This window comes from Chamaea fasciata, unplaced genomic scaffold (assembly GCF_029207755.1).
Source record: "Chamaea fasciata isolate MVZ Bird 193981 ecotype frontalis unplaced genomic scaffold, bChaFas1.0.hap1 SCAF_6, whole genome shotgun sequence".
In the NCBI taxonomy this organism is placed as follows: domain Eukaryota; kingdom Metazoa; phylum Chordata; class Aves; order Passeriformes; family Sylviidae; genus Chamaea; species Chamaea fasciata.
In genome coordinates this window covers 67,550,041-67,567,656 of record NW_027094091.1, presented here as the reverse complement: position 1 = coordinate 67,567,656, position 17,616 = coordinate 67,550,041, and the positions used below count along the sequence as shown (strand labels likewise).

The following is a 17,616-nucleotide window of genomic DNA, read 5'->3' as shown; positions in this document are numbered from 1 at the left end:
AGAGATAAACAGAAATAACTTTTCACACCAGTTGACACAAATCTTTGTGCTGATCAGAACCCACGGAATAACAAATCACACTGAGTTACTTAAAAGCAAGATTCCAGCTTCTCATTTTTCTGCCCATTTCATGCCCCGACACATGTTCCTGTAAACTGAATTAGTGAGTATTTCCACGTATTTTGATTTGGTTTTTAAGAGGTAACTTTCTCAGTCTTTGAAGGCTTCATGTTTGGTTCTATAACGTGATTTCTGTATTTGAGAAAGTGTGTACAATAAGGCTTGTATGACCAAATGTAGTTGCATTTCTTACTTGGGAGGATAACAACAATTTCCTTCCAATGATGAGGTCTCAATTTCTGACACATCTGCGAGTCACATCAAAAATGTCAAACTACAAATAAGCTTAAGAGAACTGAACATGTCTAAGATTCTGAATGTAGAAATAGCAAACAGAGGCATAATCCCTCCTATTATACTTGGGCCTTTGGAAAAAGAACATGCCAGAAATATCGCCTGCCTTTGTTTTTTGGCATGGCTAATAAATCACTCCAGTCAACTGGATGTTCCTTTGGAAGGTTACAGTAAATCTTGGGCCTGGGTATAAGCCAACGTTTCCTTCCGTGAGGCAGATCTTAAAAGGTACAAAAAGACTGCATTGGGGACGCAGTCTGCTCCCAAATGGGGGAGCCATAAGAGGGCAATGGGTCTTTTATACAAGAGGGATGGAGGAACACCCCCTCACTGATAATTTGGTTAATTCCCTCAGACAATGGTAGAAAGTAATAATAAAAAAAAACAAAACAAACAAACAAACAAACCCAAAAAACCCACCAAAAAAACCTCACAACCAAACCAAAAAAACCCCCCAAAAAACCCAAAAAAACAATTGGGTGAAAGCAGAGAGATATAACCTGCAAGAGCCATGCTCAGGTCTGCAGACTTGCTCACAGAGCTATGTGCATGTTTACTTGCTTAGTGGTTTTGGGAAAGTTGTTTGTGTTTATAGTCCACTTCTTAAGGGAAGAAGTCTTTGTCCTTGTATGTAGCTCTTGTGCTTCTGTGCTAGATTTATTATTCACAATCGGCACTTGGAGTCTATCTGGATGTACTCAGAACCAGATGAGAACTACTTACCCAGCTGCTCAATTCCATTGGTGTATCCCCATTCTCCTCCTTCTTTCCTTCCCATCCCTATTTTTTTTCTCTCCCTTTGCTTTAAGGTGTGAACAAAGTGTTTTGAAAAGGTTTGAAACATAGATTCTGAAGCTTGGTTTATGATTATCCAGGAAAAATTATTCAATTACTCAAGAAGTGTACAGGCATTTCATATTTCAATACTCCCTACCAAAGCAATATTTTCCCTTTCTATATGTCCACTGCATTAGATGAATAGAGGCAAACACAATGACATACATTACTGGGCAAGACTAGAAGTTTGGATTAGAATGGGACTAAATGACATGAATTTCCTTTGTCTATGAAGGTTGAACAGCTTTTTTTTTGCCAGAGATGGAGACAGTGTGAACATTTAAAGGAGAGGTGGTATTGTGAGCATGGGATAGCAATGATGCTCCTACTCTGTTTATCTCCTTGTCTATAGTAAGGGCGGGTATGGCCCAATGACTTTTTGACGTGCACATATGGGCAACACACAAAAAGGAAGATAAATTCCTCTGTCACCCACTTGTAGTAGGTTTTAGAAATGACAGAGTGGCAACACATCTGTGGTACTGCTGACAGGGCAGTAACTGAGCAGCACTGTTGTGGAAGAACAATTTTCAGAGAATCCTTATCAAGTCTTAGGACTCATGACAGTTGCTTATTTTGGAAAACTTTCAGTGGAACACTTAACAGCTCACCTGAACTTTGGTTTCATCTATTAGTAGTTACTTCCAGAAGTTAGCTTGAGTGAGAAAACAAAACCTTGCAGTCTCCTGACCAGGACTATGGCAATGTGAGAAAGGGCTCTGCTCTGTTGGCTGGTGCAAAGTGAATGTGCTGGAAAACTGCAGTCACTGCAAGAGCTGAATGTCTATTTAGATGAAAACATATCTATTAGAAACATGGAGCCTGCTTTGGTGGGTCCCAACTTTGCTGTATTTACTGATTTGTAGAAAAATTATTAAAAGATGTGGAAGCATGCATAGGAGTCTCCTGGTTATTGAGGTGTAAAGAAATATTTCTGCAGCTTTCAATGACCTTGTGAGTCAAGCCTCACTCTATCATTAAAAAAAAAAAAAGTAGGAAGGAAGTGAACTTTCTTGAATTTCAGGTTCTTTTTTAAATGAGTCAGCACAGTCTAATCTATACTGTGATTAAGTGCCTCTAGCCAGGAGGTTTAGAGAAGAAACAAACACAGTTTTGTTAGTCCCCTTCTTCCACCCTGCAGTGCCTTTTCTGTGCTGGCCTGGCTGATGTGTGCCTGTACACAGCGAGAGACACCTGCATGCCTGGTCTGCACCCTCTGAGTGTGACAGGGCCACGCAGAGCCTGCTGCCTGGCCTGCTCAGATCTTGAGAGCTCTCTAAATATTGTATTCTTTGTTGCCATAACACTGGGAAAATAGTAGGGGATACTGCATTATAAATATAGCTGGAGCCTTGGGGAATAGGGGCATTTCTAAAGGGTCTGAAGTGATGGCAGAGCATAAATCTCATAAATAAATGGGGACATAATTACTAAATGCTGACTGGATTTCTGCCTGCTGTGGCACTCCAACTTGCTAGACAATTATTATACTATGGGATTATCTTTTAACAGAACACAGTTATCTTTTCAGTTTGTTTTTCTCATTTTGCTATTCACATAAGCCAAGGGAAATGCAAAGTGTTCTTATTGGTCATGGATCTTTCTACTGAATAAGCTCTAGCTTTATTTACAAGGGTTTTGTGCAGTCCATTCAGTTTACAGCTGGAGGAAGGCTGAAGGTGAGGAGAGAATTTGACAGGTCTGTTTCACAAAGCCACCAAAGTGAAGACGTGAAATGGGGAAACAGACAGATAAACGTCATGTTGAACTGAGTTATGAATGACAATCCCAATAAATCTATAAAAAAAATCAGGCTTTCTCTGTTTCTATCAAAATAAAGAGCATTGACCTTTTACCTCTGCCTCACCTGCCTCAGCTTGCCATTCTGACAGCTGCAAATGGTGTTAAATGTACCCACAGAGTAGTGGTGTAGTGATTAAAAATAAAATACTACTTTGTCATCTTTACTGTCTTTTACAAGGCCTCTGTTTGCTGTACATGCTTTGAGAGTAAAGAAGAGTTAAATAACTGCCAGTGTTACATGGTCTAAATTCCAAAATTGTGGGAAAAAGGAGATTATATATACTGAAAAAAAATCTGAAGACATTCAAGATGAGTAACAGATGGCAAGAGAACTCAAAGGGGGCAGACAAGGGAAGAAACTATATTGCTGGAAAATAACTGGGGAATGGTTAAGGCAGAGGGAATTTCAGAGATAATTTTCTCTCTGACAGTTGGGCAGAAAATAGACCAAGAGTGATGAGAAAAGGCAAAGAGTGAGGGAACGGGGTGGTGGAAGATGCACATGTGTGACTGCTTTTAATCAATGAAGAAAAAGGACTGGTAAAGAGTGAGAAGAGATGAATGAGGAATAAATTTTTTGTTCCTTAGCATTTGTTTCTCTATAGAAAGTATGTTTTTTCAGTCCATTTTGGGAGAGATTGAAGAGAAAAATGCAGACAGTGGAAAAAAGATAGTGACAGAACTCATGTGGATAACTGTCTTGTCTTGTATAACCTGCCTAAATCCAAGGCTGATGACTTGCTAAGCTCCCATGGTAAATTTCAATTGGAAAATATTATTCTTATTTTTCAAAACCCCAGAGACAGTAATATTCAATGCAGGTGGAATGATCCCTATTTAAGCTCTTATTATTTCTAGGTCCTGTGTCAATTCTATTGGCTCAGTATGAGTAAATCACCAGCCAGGAATCACATTGACTTTGATGTGATCTTGTAAAATCAGGGCCATTGCTTGTGAAACCTTCAGGATCAGGATACTGCTGAAAGGTGAAAAGTAGCAGGCAGTGTAGATTCATAATCTGACATTTTAGGAGGATGTCCAGCTCTGCCTTGCTCAGTCAGACCTTGACCTCCTTCAAGCACAGAGTTTCCATAGGCTCCCAGAACAAACTGTGCTAGCGTTTGATTTATGGGAATGATGTTTCAATAGCTGCTGTGCCCCGTGCATGGCTGCATTGTGTAGTACAGCCCTGACCTTTTCAATATTCTCTCATCTGAATGCCAGTCACCTCTTAAGAGCTTCTGCAAAGGGTGAGGCTGTGGGGAAGTGTAGAGTGCTGGAGAGAAAGAGTGGCGAGGTTCATTGTTCTACGCCACAAAATATCAAGGATATCATTCTGATAAGAGGTCTCTGAGGAATTGCAATGCGGGTGGGCTGACGCAGGCTGTCGGTCAGCAGCTCTCTGCTTGTGGTCTTTTGGAGACCTGTGCAGAACAGTGTGGTTCCATAAAATAAGTAGGAAAGTAGGAAAAAAGGTGCTCGCTTTCAGCAGAAAAGGTGAGACTGTGGCCCTCAGGTGTGGAGAGCTCAGGTAAGATGAAAAATGTTCTGTACTTGCCCTGCCTGATGTCTCTGGTCCATTTGGGTTATAAAGTTTTCAGGGGAAAAGACCTTCTTTCTTGCTGGGTACTCTGTAAAACAGACACAGTGTGGTATTTGGCTGTTACTGTAATAAAGGAAGATGAAAATATTTGCTCATAGAGAGTAGGCTGGTTTTGTTGGGGTTTGGGTTCTTTTTAAAATCACCTTGTGATTTCCCCTTGAAGTTCCTGTCAGCGAACTCTGAAGAAAGCTTGTAAGTTATGTAGGAGTGCAAGTTCACCAGAGCACTGAGACCTCTCATCCAGCCCTGTCTCATCTCCTCACCTAATGCTGTCTAGTTGTCATTAAAGTTGTTATCATTCCCTTTGGCAACACTTGAGTTCCTCCTGACATGTAAAACCTATTTATTAGCATGGTGTATGGATAAATGACGCAGTAACTGTGGGGGAAAAATTGAGTTTTATATTTATGTGACTAATAAATGGCAAAGCACTACATCCCATTAAGGATCTCTGCTTTCAGGAAAACTAGATATTTTCTTCTCTTGCTTGCTCAGTTTCTCTCACCTTAAGCAGCTTGCTTCCCCTCTGTATATCAATTTTCCAAACTGTAAAGACAGGTCAATAATATATGTCAAATCGTACTTTGTTGCCTTGATAAATGTATAGAGGAAGTCATGTTGTAGTTGCATTGTTTTGAATTATGTTGGAAAGTGATAGACGTCAGAGAATAAACTGGTCAATCTGTTTTCTCTTTCTGAGTCTGTATTCTTGCTCCCAAACAGTATTTAAGAACATCTGAATGCTTTACTTTGCAACAATTTGCAAAATGCCAAAACTGTTAGCCCACACTTTTCCCCTAGAAGGTCCTTAATTCCAGCATCATTTAGAATATCAGTGCTTACTGAATTCTGTGTTGTATTTGCTTTTTTTTTGTCATCAACATGGCCTGAGACTTATTTGCTGCATGTTTTTCAAGCCCTGCTTTGTATAATAACTTGTGAATTTTCTTCTTGCTTTTTTTTTGCATGGCACTTACTACTGCAGGAACCGTGCTGGGAACCCGTGTTTGAATTTTTAGTTTGGAAACTTGAAAAACGTTTCTGTTCCAAGTCCCCATTTTCTATAAAACAAAATTCTGAATTTATATTTTGGAAGAACTAGAGGAGATGTGTGTCTATGTGTTTATACGCACACATCTTGTTATATTATTTATATTATATTGTAATTTTATTGTATTAAGGTTTCTAACTGCCTTTCATCCTTACACTTACTCCTGTCTGTCCACTTTTACTGAGGAAACAGTAAAGGAGAGTAATGAGAGGAGACATTTCTACTTGAAGATACACAGGCTTTACTAATACCCACACTTTTTTTTTTTTTTTGTGCTAGTATCACTTCAGTCCCCTTGACTCTGGACACAAATCCACAACCATTGTTCTTTCCTAAATCTAGAAGAGTCTTCCAAAATAAGAAGTTCTTCCTTGAAGAAATACAGCATTTTGGCACACAATACATAGCAGACAGTCTCTGCCTGTGAGAGTGGAACTCATTAAAATCCAAGTTTACAGTATTAAAATGGAGCTTTCTATGAGCTCTAGCAGTAGAAGAGCTTCTTATGGATCCTGTGACAAGTTTGATCCTTCTTGGAAAAACGCATTCCAATAGATGTTAGCTCCAGTTCTAGGGAAGGACACACAGTCTGGCAGAAAGGCAAGCATAATGAAGACCTGCATATTTCGTGACACATCATGTGCTGCTCAGGTGCAGAGGCAAAAATTCAATCCTTTACAAGCGTGTCTGCCCAAACTGGAGCAGAGGTAGCTATTTTGCATCCCGCCAAAGTGTGTTTGATCTTGGAAGTTATAGAATATTTGTTTTATGACTATGAGAGTGCCAAGAAATTCTTTGAAGCAAAGTCTGTAACCTCCAAGGCTGAGATGGAATAGGATGAAACAGGAAAGTTACTGGAAGATGACATTGTTAAAAAAAACCCAACAAAACTCCCTAAACTCGAACCCAACAACCTTCCCCTCCAACTCTTTTTAAGCCTGCTGCTTTTAATTATATTGCCTGTCATGACTCTAATTCTTTAAATTAATTATGGTGACTGATATGAAGTCTAAAATGCCTTTTCCAATGTACATATGATATGATGGATTATGATTAATTGAAATATAGAGGTCTGAAGTTTGATAGCTTATGAAGTACAGTTTGTGATACAGCCTCAGCTTCCATTTCTTTATTGAACTGTCTTTCTGAATGTCATTAGAGTATTAGACCCAGAGGGAGACCGTATAAATGACAGATCACTGCTGAACGAAATTCCAAGTTTTTCTTTCTTCCTTCCAGACTGAGGTAGTATATTGCACTACTACCTTTCCTGTTTTTACAGGCAGAAAGAAGCAGTGGCAAAATTTTTTGATTTAAAATGGAATCAGTGCTTGCGTAGTAAAGTCTTTGCTGTACTGTCCCTTTGTGGGCTTGCCTGGGTAGCACACTGTACAAGGGGTGGCTGAAATTGCTTAATAGGAACGTGTACTTCAGTCCCTGTGAGGGGTTTCTGGTTTTGTTCCTTGCTTTTGGCTATTGAGTCCATCCCCCTGCAGTCAGTTGTGTGACACCATGCTGGAAATGTTCTGTAGAGGGAGGTGCATGGTGACCAGGAACAACTTCAAGTCCCTTTCCTCCCAGATTCTGGGCACTTCTGTGTGAGACCTTGATAACTTCAGCAGTTTGATTAAATCTTGATTAACCCTATTTCCAAATTAGCTTATAAGGAGAGTAAGGAGAGTGTGGGATTTTTTGGTCTGGTGTGGTGTCTCTCTCTCTCTTTTTTTTTTTTTTTCTTTTCTTTTTTTTTTTTTTTCTTTTTTTTTTTTTTTTTTTTTTTTTAAATTGCCTTAAATAATCTGCAGTGGGAGCAGTATCTTTATTTGTGCTTTGCACAGAACCTGGAATGGTCATTCCCAAATCCTGAAACTATCTTCAATAAGATAGAAATAAGATATTTAGGACCTGCAACTAAAGTCTTGAAACTGATTTTGCTGCTGCTTTTAAGCCAATCTGAGGCCCCTTTCATACCATTGCAATTAGCCCAGGTATTACAGATCTCTCCTGGGTATGAAAATCTAATGGTTACTGTCTTTTATTCCTTTTCTGTACCACTACAGGCAACTAGTCAGGATTAATGTGAATACTGAACATAACTATGCTGCTTCTTAAAGATCAGAGATGATGAAAGAGGTTGTCTGAAAGCAACTCGATGGGCAGAGCTGTTAAGAACTTCCCTTGAGTTGCTGATGAACACTCAGGGCTTTAAACCTAGAGAAAGAAACAGAAATGTGCTAGGGCTTGACAGAAAAATCCCTGATGCTAAAAGTACGGATACAAAAGGACTGATGCCTTGTAAAACTACAGTGTGCAGGACAGGCCGTGGAACCGTGCCAGCTCTGATAATCTATGCAAGATGATGCCTGATATTTGGAAGAAAAGATAAGTGAGCAGCAGTATTATATTGCAAGAATTTGTAGAATGTGTGCGGCCAGGAGAAGAGGTTTGGCAATCCAGGTATTAGCCCCAAGGAATTCCTCATGGGAACGACACTGTAGGAGATTATGAACAGTGTTGCACAGATAGAGAAAGAGACATTTACTAATTTGAAGCTGAGGACACTGACACTTAATTATTCTCATTATGAAATAATGGAATCAGTACTAAAAAAAAAACCAAACAAACCAAAAGGCAGCAGTCAGCTGGAACACAAAAAGGTAAAAATTTGTTCTCAGGAAGAGAGTTTGTGAAGTAATGCAGAATGGTAGTCTATCTTTACACAAACAAAAAAGCATTCAGTCAATTTTTTGAGGATTTTTGTCTCCACTGACTCTACAGGAAATGCAGACTCCTGAATTAAGGTATAAAGTAGGTTCTCATACAATTGTCCTGTAAATATCTGGTTGTTCATTACTGCCTATTTAATCACATTTTCAGGGTAAAAGTACCCATGATTGGTTTTAAATCTACCAAATCCTCAAATTCTTTGGTTAGGGGTACACCAAGATAGATTTGAGAAGATGATCTTCAAATCCCCTTTTAAGCAAAGAAGTGCAAAATAAAATGACCTTGACTTTATTCAGCTGTGCCACAAGTTGTGATTCAGGGAAATATTTTTAAAGGTAGAAATTAAAATGAATAGTATATATTTTTGACCTGAGATCAAGAAAAAAGGTACATGTTAGTCAGTTTTGGAACTGGTTCCTACCAAATGTTGGTCACAGTAAGCAAAAACTGAAATAATTTTGTCAACAGTCCCCCAAATAACCAGGTTAAGTGAATTAATTCACCTCAGTTACCATGAGAATTGTGGGTGATGTAAATGCTTTTTCTATAACTACAAATTTCTGTCAAGTGGCATAAAAACACAAGATTATATGGGACACATTGGAGCTTTATTGAACGTTCACTGGGTTTAGTAAACAGAAGAATAAAAGGATATAAAGTTGCAGGTATTAATGTATTAGTCTGAGAAAGGAATGTACGTGGAAATACAGCCATATGAAACAAGTGGCATGTGAATTATCCCTGGAAACAAGAGTCTGAAAATGGACATTTATAACCCAGGCATTGAATGAAGCACCACAGTAACCATCTCAGTGGCATAATGAACTCAGTATTTCTTGTATCTGAGCTGTAATTTCAATGCCTCTGCAGGCATTGCACATCTTTTTAGATCTTCCTAATTCACCCTGCAAAAGAGGAATTTCCTGTCTAATCCTATCCCCATTTAAATTTTTACATAGGATCATTAGTAGGGTTAGCTGTAAGGTGTTTGTCTCATTAGTGTGTTGCTGAAAGAACTTAACCTCAGGAGTTGCAGTTTTACTCTACATTAAAATGTTATGCAAATTCCCCATCTCACTCAGGGTATCAGAGTGAAACACTGATGCTGTTTTATTATTCTCAACTCACTTTTGATTTGTTTTACTAGGCTTTGGGCTCAACAGGCCCAAAAGTAATTAAATCCTTCCTTTGTGCCATTTGGAAAATCCTTCATTAGCAGTGTTAGCTTCCTTCAAAATTAATGCTGTGTATGCCAAATTGACCTGCACAGGAAAAACCCCATAAAATTCCCTCTTTAAAGCTAAAAGGGACTGGGAATTCTTCTGCCTCATGGCACTATCTTAAGCTTAACCTGTTAATATCTTTTTCATCCATTAGAGAGGGGACTATTAGACGTCTTTTGTTCAAGGTTAGTCTGGGGTCTTCACTGATTTATTATGGAGAAAACTAAAGCAGTGCTTGAAGAAGTCAGGAGGTTGGGTGAGGATTTAGGAAAGGAGATATAATACAGTACCAGTGCTAATGTTAAACCAAGCTTCTGCTGTTAAAGACAGCTGTGTTCCTTGAGCAATCAAAATCCTTCATGTGAACCTGTCCCCCTTCTCCACCACTAACCTGTTGATTTGTGACTGTTGTCTTCCAAGTGTTTTGTTGTAATTAACAGATCAATATCCCCATGACTTGGTTACTGATCATTCTTCCTTCTGTGTCTGTATTGGCTTTAGGAAGAAGACTAGTTAAAGACAAGATATCTGCTTTGGAAATTCCTTGAAAAACCCAATGAGGTGCTTGACTTTTAATATATTGCTTCCTCTTGACCTTGCAGCAGGTCCTGGAACACAGCTGAACAAAAGAACTTTAGAAGATGTAAAGATGTGATCCTTGGAATCAGTGGGACTGATGTAGTCTGCAGAATTTCTGAAATCCTTCTGGAGAGCTTCCCTATGGGCTTGAGTTCTACCAACCCATGGAAAAATTGACGTTGACCAATGACTCTGAGTGGTCTGGCTTATAGGATATAAATACGTTAAAACAATACAGGAAAAAGAAGCGAGAATATTTCATTTGAGATCAGTGAGAAATATAAAACGTTAAAACTAGATTTACAGTTGTTTGGATACATCTAACTAATGTATGGTGAGCTTTAGCTGGTAGTTTGTCTTTGTGTGCCAGTGAAAATGTGAAAAGATTATTTTCCAGTGCAATTCAACCAGATTTATGGCAATTATAGGCTCTGCTCGCAGGGCATAGTAAAGAGCTAAAGAAAAGTTGGATGAATGCTTGTTTTCAACCTTCTTAAATAGGAACACATGAAATGATTTGTATAAAATAAAAGCCAGAGTGAAGATGGTGGGAAAACCCCCTACTAAATAATCCTGTAATGTAAAGCCCTCCTATGAGCACTTGCCTGTACTGACATTCACATCTGCTTGTGAAGATAGGTTTGTCCAAACAATAGAAAGATATTTTGAAAACTGTAAAATAAACAGCTCCTCACTCCCGTAAAGTTTCTATTAGGTAGTCTTCTTCTTTAGATTAATAAATTATAAAATTTGAATCTACAATGAAGGCTAATAAGCCTTTGTAAGATCAGCATGACTTTTCCTCTTGAGTGAGTTTATGGTCAAGTAACAGGCAGTGTTATGACAACACAGCACATTGAAATAATGCTTGAAAGAGCCCATTAAATTGAAAAGCTATTTGGGTACTTGACTATTTGATCTGTGGAGCAAACTTTTCATCACTGTTTATTGAGGATATTTATTAGGGAGTCAGAAATTTCTAATAAAACCAGTGACAGAACAGTGCATTGAGAAACTAAATTTTTTGTTGGAAGGGTAGGATTTCTGCTACTGGAAAACAGTGACTATTTTTTATTAGTTATTTTGTCTTATTTATTATTGAGTTTTGAATTAACTGGAGTAACATAAGGCTTAGATATGAGAGCTCCCTCAGTGCACACATCTGACTGATGTACAGTGGCAATCATAGTAAAAAAAAAGTTGGCCTGGGTAAAAGAAAAAGATAAAGGATATATTATTATGCTATGGAAAACACAGGTGAGATTAGCACCACTTCAGTATTAATTTCTCCTCATATATGTGGGTTTTGGTGCAGAATTCTATTCCCAAAGTCTAAGTCAGGGCTGAGTCTGAACTCTTGACTCCTGGCAGCTCACACTGACCTTCCATGCTAAAATCTCAGTAACTGCAGTTGTATCTTTGCATCCCAATCTTTTGGGGGTGCATAGATATTAGTAGGTTGTAATTTTAGTGCGTTGGAAAACTCTAAGATGCAAAATCTAATAGTATGTGTTTTCATGATATTGCCAGCTGATGGTTACAAATCATATTTCCCTTGAGGCAGAAATTATTATTTGATTTCAGTGCATCAAACAAGGAAGGTTTTGTTTTATTCCTTTTGAACTGGCCTTGGTTTGATCCTTGATTGGGTTAAAATTTAGTGTTGTCATCCATCTAAGTAGTAATGATACACTTTAATTTATTGCCATCTAAACTCAAAGGCCTGTGAATATCTGAAGAGGAATGACTAAAATAAAACTTAGGACAGAAACAAAAAGCATCTTGACATATCCTATCAGTCTATGAATTAAAATAGGAGTAGTCCAAAGTTATTTTTTTTAGCAGGAGATTAGGGGAAATAACATATTATTGTTCAGTCTTAGATAATGTTACTAGAAAATTAATAAATATTTGTGTTTTTCTTCTGCAGTGACCCTTTGCATCCTACTAAAGGCTTTTGTCTCTGATTTTAGGTTCTTCAGTTCGTTGTATTTTGAGTATCATCATAGAATCATAGATTACCAGGTTTGGAGGGACCTCAAGGATTATCTGGTCTGACTTCTCACAAAAACATGATCCAGACAAGATGGCCCAGCACCCAGTGCAGCTGTATTTTATAAATGTCACATGTTTGGGGATCCATCACTTGTCTGTGGAAAATATTCTGACAGCTGATTATTCTCACGGGGAAAACTTTCTCTCTTGTGTCCAATCAGAATCTCCCTGAAACCAACTTGTAACCATTACCCCAGATCTTTTCCATGTGATTCCCCATAAAAAGGGAATCACCATCTTCCTTTTCATCTTCTTTCCTACATCTTCTGTGTAGCCACCCATCTAGAGACTGAAAACTCCCTTAAGCATTCCTTTCTCCAGGCTGAACTTCCCAGTTCCCTCAGCCTTGCCTTGCATGGCAAACTTCCCAGTCCTTTGATCATCTTTGTGGCCCCTCCCTGGACCTTCTCCAGCCCATCCATGACTTTTTAGCATATTGGGGACTAAAACTGAGCACAACATTCCAGGTGTAGCCTGAGAAGTGTTGAATGGGGTAAGGACTTCTTTATCTTGCAGGTGATGCAGCTCATTGTACACTGGGATACCTGGGTCTCTTTCCAGAGTGCCGCTCCCAGCCTGGCAGATCCCAGGTTAGAAGGTTTAAAAATGTTTTTGCAAGTACTTTGCTTGGTTGTTACTGGGTGCTTCAGCCCAGTAAACACCTGTTTGAAAGATATAAAATCTTGGGGGCAAGAAATTGTGGGGTTTAATAGTGATTTGATGGCTTTTCCTATGACCTGCTGGAATGCTTGTATGTTGATTTAGCAAACAAAACTAATTCAAAGGAATTTCTTTACCTGCAAAATATATTACAGAAGTACCAAACCTCTCCTGTTTACTGTGACTCCTTCATGAACTAGTGCAATTTCTGTGGTTTCTCTATACTTTGCTTTTCTTTGTGTCTTTTAAAATTTATCTTTGGTCTTTGTGTATGCCAGAGGTGTCATTCTGCAGCTACTGAGCTGAAACTTTTGAAAAGGTGGAGGGCTGGCACTGTGCTGCACTTTAACTAGTTGGAATATTTTTTGTCACCTTAAGTACGGTTTGATATGGGAATTTTGGTTTTATTTATTGTCAAATCCAAAAGATGTTTGTGTACGGTGCCCACACCTTTAAATAATAAAACTCCTATATTTGTTTGCAGATACTCTAATCTGTTGTTAATAAACTTGAAAGAATACAGTCTTGTCTAATAAACACATCAAACTAATGGGGACCAAAACAGTTCAGAAGACTGTTTGTTGTTTGGTGTTTAGATTTCAGTCAAAATTAATCAACAATGGATGGGGCCTGCTGTATTTATTAGCAACACAAATCCCTGTGATTCAGTGCCAGGTCCCTTTGACTCCTTCCAGTGTATGCTGGCAGGGTTACAGGACTGATAAATACTTACATCCTTGTGACTGGGAAAGAAAGAGGGGAGGGGGACAGAGCAGAGAAAACAGACCTCACAGTTGGCATGGGTTCCTTGAGAGCCATTTTGAAAGTCTTTCAGAGTGAGCTTGCTTGTAAATGGGAAGTCATTGATTCAGGAACAGTAGAGGCTTTTTTTCTTTGTGAAACCTTCAGCTTTGCAGATGGCTGGCTGCATAAGCCTGAACGGTTTTGTTCTCACTTCCCCTCCCAGGATACTCGCTTTCCCCAGTTTTAATTTTCGTTCCCCTTTGCTTCTTATTGAATTTCTTTAAGAGATGCAATTATTGACAGGGGAAGTGCTGTTGCAGACATGCTCCTGCTTGGGAACATCTCTAATGGTCTAAGCCATCTATTGGCAGAGAAAGTGGAGGTGTTTGAACTCTGGGTGTTTAGTTTTTAAGTTCCATTTGTGAATTCAAGGCTAATTATGGCTCATTTTGAGGAGGGTGAAAATGAATGGCTATCATCAGAAATGTTTCCATCAAATCAATTGAAAATCCTTACTGTTTCTGTTTGCTCCAACCACTTGTGATACTGGAAATACAGAGGTTCCACTCATGGGGATTTTCTGTCCTGCAAAATTGGGGAAGTTTATTTTCCCTGCTTTTTGCAGGTGGCTTGCACTTGGCTTCCGGAGCCCTAAAATCTGAGTCCACAAAGTAAAAACACTCCAATTCTGAACAGAAGCATGTTGAATTTCTTGTAAGAATAACTTAGTGATAAATTGTGCAAGGAAACAAGTTTCAGCATGTTGTTCATGCACTGCTGGAATTTCAATAATGTTATCTCTGGGACTAGTAGTTGCACTTGATACTGATAAGTAAACCAGTCAGGTCACAGTACCTGCTACAAATTCTTCTTGACGTGACACTTGCTGTTTTACAGCTTTGAACCCAATTTTCTTTTTCTACTGGTCAAATGACGCCTGAAAGTTCAGGACACTTTCTGGGGAGAGGATCTTTCAGTAGAAAGGACTCCTGAAAGGCAATTTGAACACAGAGAATTCAGCTATTGATTATGGGAGAAACAATGATGCAGGGGAAAAATTACTGTGGCAGTATTGCTGTATGTCAGCCTAATGACAGACCCTGCTCTTATCCACTCATGGGTCTAGTTCCTTGTGTACTTTTGTCATATGAAGAGAAGGGGTGGTGGTTCTCCCTGGTAGATAGAAATGGTCTGGGAGAGTGCAGAATTACCCTCCATGGGACTGTGTGTGTGACTTTCTCTCAGGCGAGCCCTGCCAATAACTGCTCTCCATCAGTGGCTGTGCTTTTGTTGTGGGTTTTCTCTCCTCAGAGAAAACCTGCACTGAAAAGAGAATAAATGAGCTCTTGTCACTTGAGAGATGCATCTAACAGTGCAGACAGATTTTCTGTCTTACAGAATATTGATGTGGAACATGTGCAGCTTACCCCTGCGATTACAACAAATCCCGCTCCTACTTCTTATCATTTCTAGGAAAATACAGAAAACACAGACTTCCTTCAGAAAGAGGGAGGCTGGCTGTGAGGGAGTTGAGTGGGTGGAATTACTCACAAAGATAGTTGCCTGGGGTATAATTTGGCATCTTCTAATTTGAGAATATTTGTTTTATGCTCCTCCCCCTCTTTCTTGCCATTCTAATTGGTGTTCTCTTAGATATTGAGTGAAAGTAATGTTTGGTGAACAAGTAGTTCAGGAGAGGACAGTTGTGATTCAGAATATGAGCTATGTAAGAATTATGGTTCTCACATTTATTTTTGAAAGCTATTTAGAAAATGATCTAGGAGAATCATCTTTATTATGTATGTTCAAGAAATCTTCAATGTCTTCTCAGGCTGAAATATCCTTTCCAAGCTGTTCCAAGTTTTTGAGGCTATGAAATTTATGGCTCTGTGGTATCATATCCTTGTGTTGATTATCTGAGTGTAACTGAATGATTAAAGTGCTGACTTTGAGGTGAATGTTTTAGTTCAATTTTAGCTAACATACAAAAAATACTTGTATAAAAGTTTCCTTTCCTACCACCATGCCTTTGAATAAACTGATTTGCTAAAGCAATTGTGGAAAGTGGTTGTGTAGAGATCATTTGGTCTTTGCCCCAAGCATTTGCCATCTTTTCCCTTCCCACTGGTGCTCCTGTTTAGCTGATGCCTACAGAATTACCACAGAGTTTCATTACATGCAGCTATAAAGGACTGTGTTCCCAGAATGGGCAGGAGCAAGCTGGCCAGAATATTCAGCAAACAATTTCTCTCAGATCCTGCTGTTACTGTCAGATGGTATTACAACTTAGAAATACAGTTTACATGCTCTTTTTTGCTTGTTTTCCCTTAGGATCATCTGAGTTCTCACAGAAAGTTCCATTTTGGTGAAACGGGCTGGTTATGAAACTGTTTCCACTGAAGTGTTAGGCAGACACAGAGGAAGTGCCTTTTTATCACCAGGAGGCAAACTAATTTCAGAATATTTTTGAAGTGTGGAATCCCTGTGGTGTTTAGGCAGTAGGAAAAAGAAAACTCATAACATGTTTTGAGTTAAACTTTTGTCCTTAGAATCTATTTTTATGGATTTTTTTTCCTTCCTAAATTAGAAAGAAATTGAACTTCAAGATCTTCAGAAAAATGGATTTTTTTTTTTGCCTGACATCTGTTCTGAGCATTTACTGTATAATGTTGAAAACTATCTGGCCCTTGGTCTCTCTAGTAACACTGCTGATGAGGTTGCTGTTTGTGCCAATTAAAGTGGTGATTTTTGGTTATGTAGAAGCATCCAAACGCGACTATAATCCATCACTTACCTTATTTTGTACCAGTTATCAAAATCCTAACTTATCATCTCCGTTAACTTAGCTTTTGTCTCATGCAAGACAAAGACATGGGTTGGGGGGGGGGGGGGCGGGAAGTGGGAGTGTAATATCCTCAAATGTCTGTCTCTGTCTCTCAGGCTCTGTCATTGTCTTTCAGTGTTTATTTGGTTAATGGAACGTCACTCTTACTTACCTTTTCTCAAGTACTTCCTTTGGAAAAAATGAAACAAGTGGAAGTTCCACTGGTGTGAAAGTTGCCAATGGCACCTGCTGGCAACACACCTTGGCCAAAAGCTTGACTTTACCAGTTACTTTTAAGTGCTGATCTCCCCACCCCCATGACTGTACCATAAATGAACCTGATGAGGAAAAATGTGATTTGGCTGGTAACATCTCTTGGAAGGGTCATCCTTGTGATGCATCGGGGTAGAATGGGAAGTCTCTGACGTTGGTTTAATGATTAAATTACAGGAATGAAGAACACAGAGAAGCTATGTGAATAGAGAAGGAAATATCTTCAGGGGAGGCCATCCATGCCCCACGCAGGTGTTGGCGACATTTCTTCTGAATGACATTCAGGGAAGCCCCCTTCACTACACATAGGTGCCGTAAAGCTCCTCATTAAACAATGTCAGAAGATGTGGTAAGGCATTCTTTATTTCATTTTAATAATATTTGTTTTATTTTCTTTTCAGCAAGATTGAAAGCTTTTTTTATTTTTTTTTGCCTGGTATTTGTGAAAGGAAGTGTTGGGTGCTGCAACTGTATACTAGTTGCTGAAATACCTCTTTTGCTCTATGAGACTGCAGTTAACAAAAAAAACAACCAAGTTTAACCATTAATTTCATCTATTTTCTTCCAGGACTTATATCACAGGTTTTTTTTTCTCTGCCAGAAAGGGTGGGGGAGCAGGGCAGGAAGGAAATGAAGCTACAGAACAGGCAGACAAGAGGTTAAATAGCCCAGGTTTTGGGTGTCCTGCTACCTATGGGACCTGCAGCTCTAAGTCAGGTATCCAGGCTTCTAATCAGCTTGAGGCTGGGATCTGGGTGGATCCAGCTGCATGGAAAATAACTTGCTGACAAAAGAGGTAGTTAGAGATGTCCAGGATAAAGAC

At 39.0% G+C, this 17,616-nt stretch overlaps 1 long non-coding RNA gene across 2 annotated transcripts in view; it reads left to right on the top strand.

The window, feature by feature from the left end:
• Positions 1–13,435, top strand: part of LOC136290735 (uncharacterized) — a 39,692-nt gene extending 26,257 nt beyond the window's left edge. For both annotated transcript variants that reach the window (XR_010721356.1, XR_010721357.1), the window contains exons 2-3: positions 10,160–10,219; positions 12,211–13,435. This is a non-coding gene — a long non-coding RNA (uncharacterized lncRNA). The remainder of the gene's footprint in view (positions 1–10,159; positions 10,220–12,210) is intronic.
• The last annotated feature ends 4,181 nt before the right edge of the window (positions 13,436–17,616 follow it).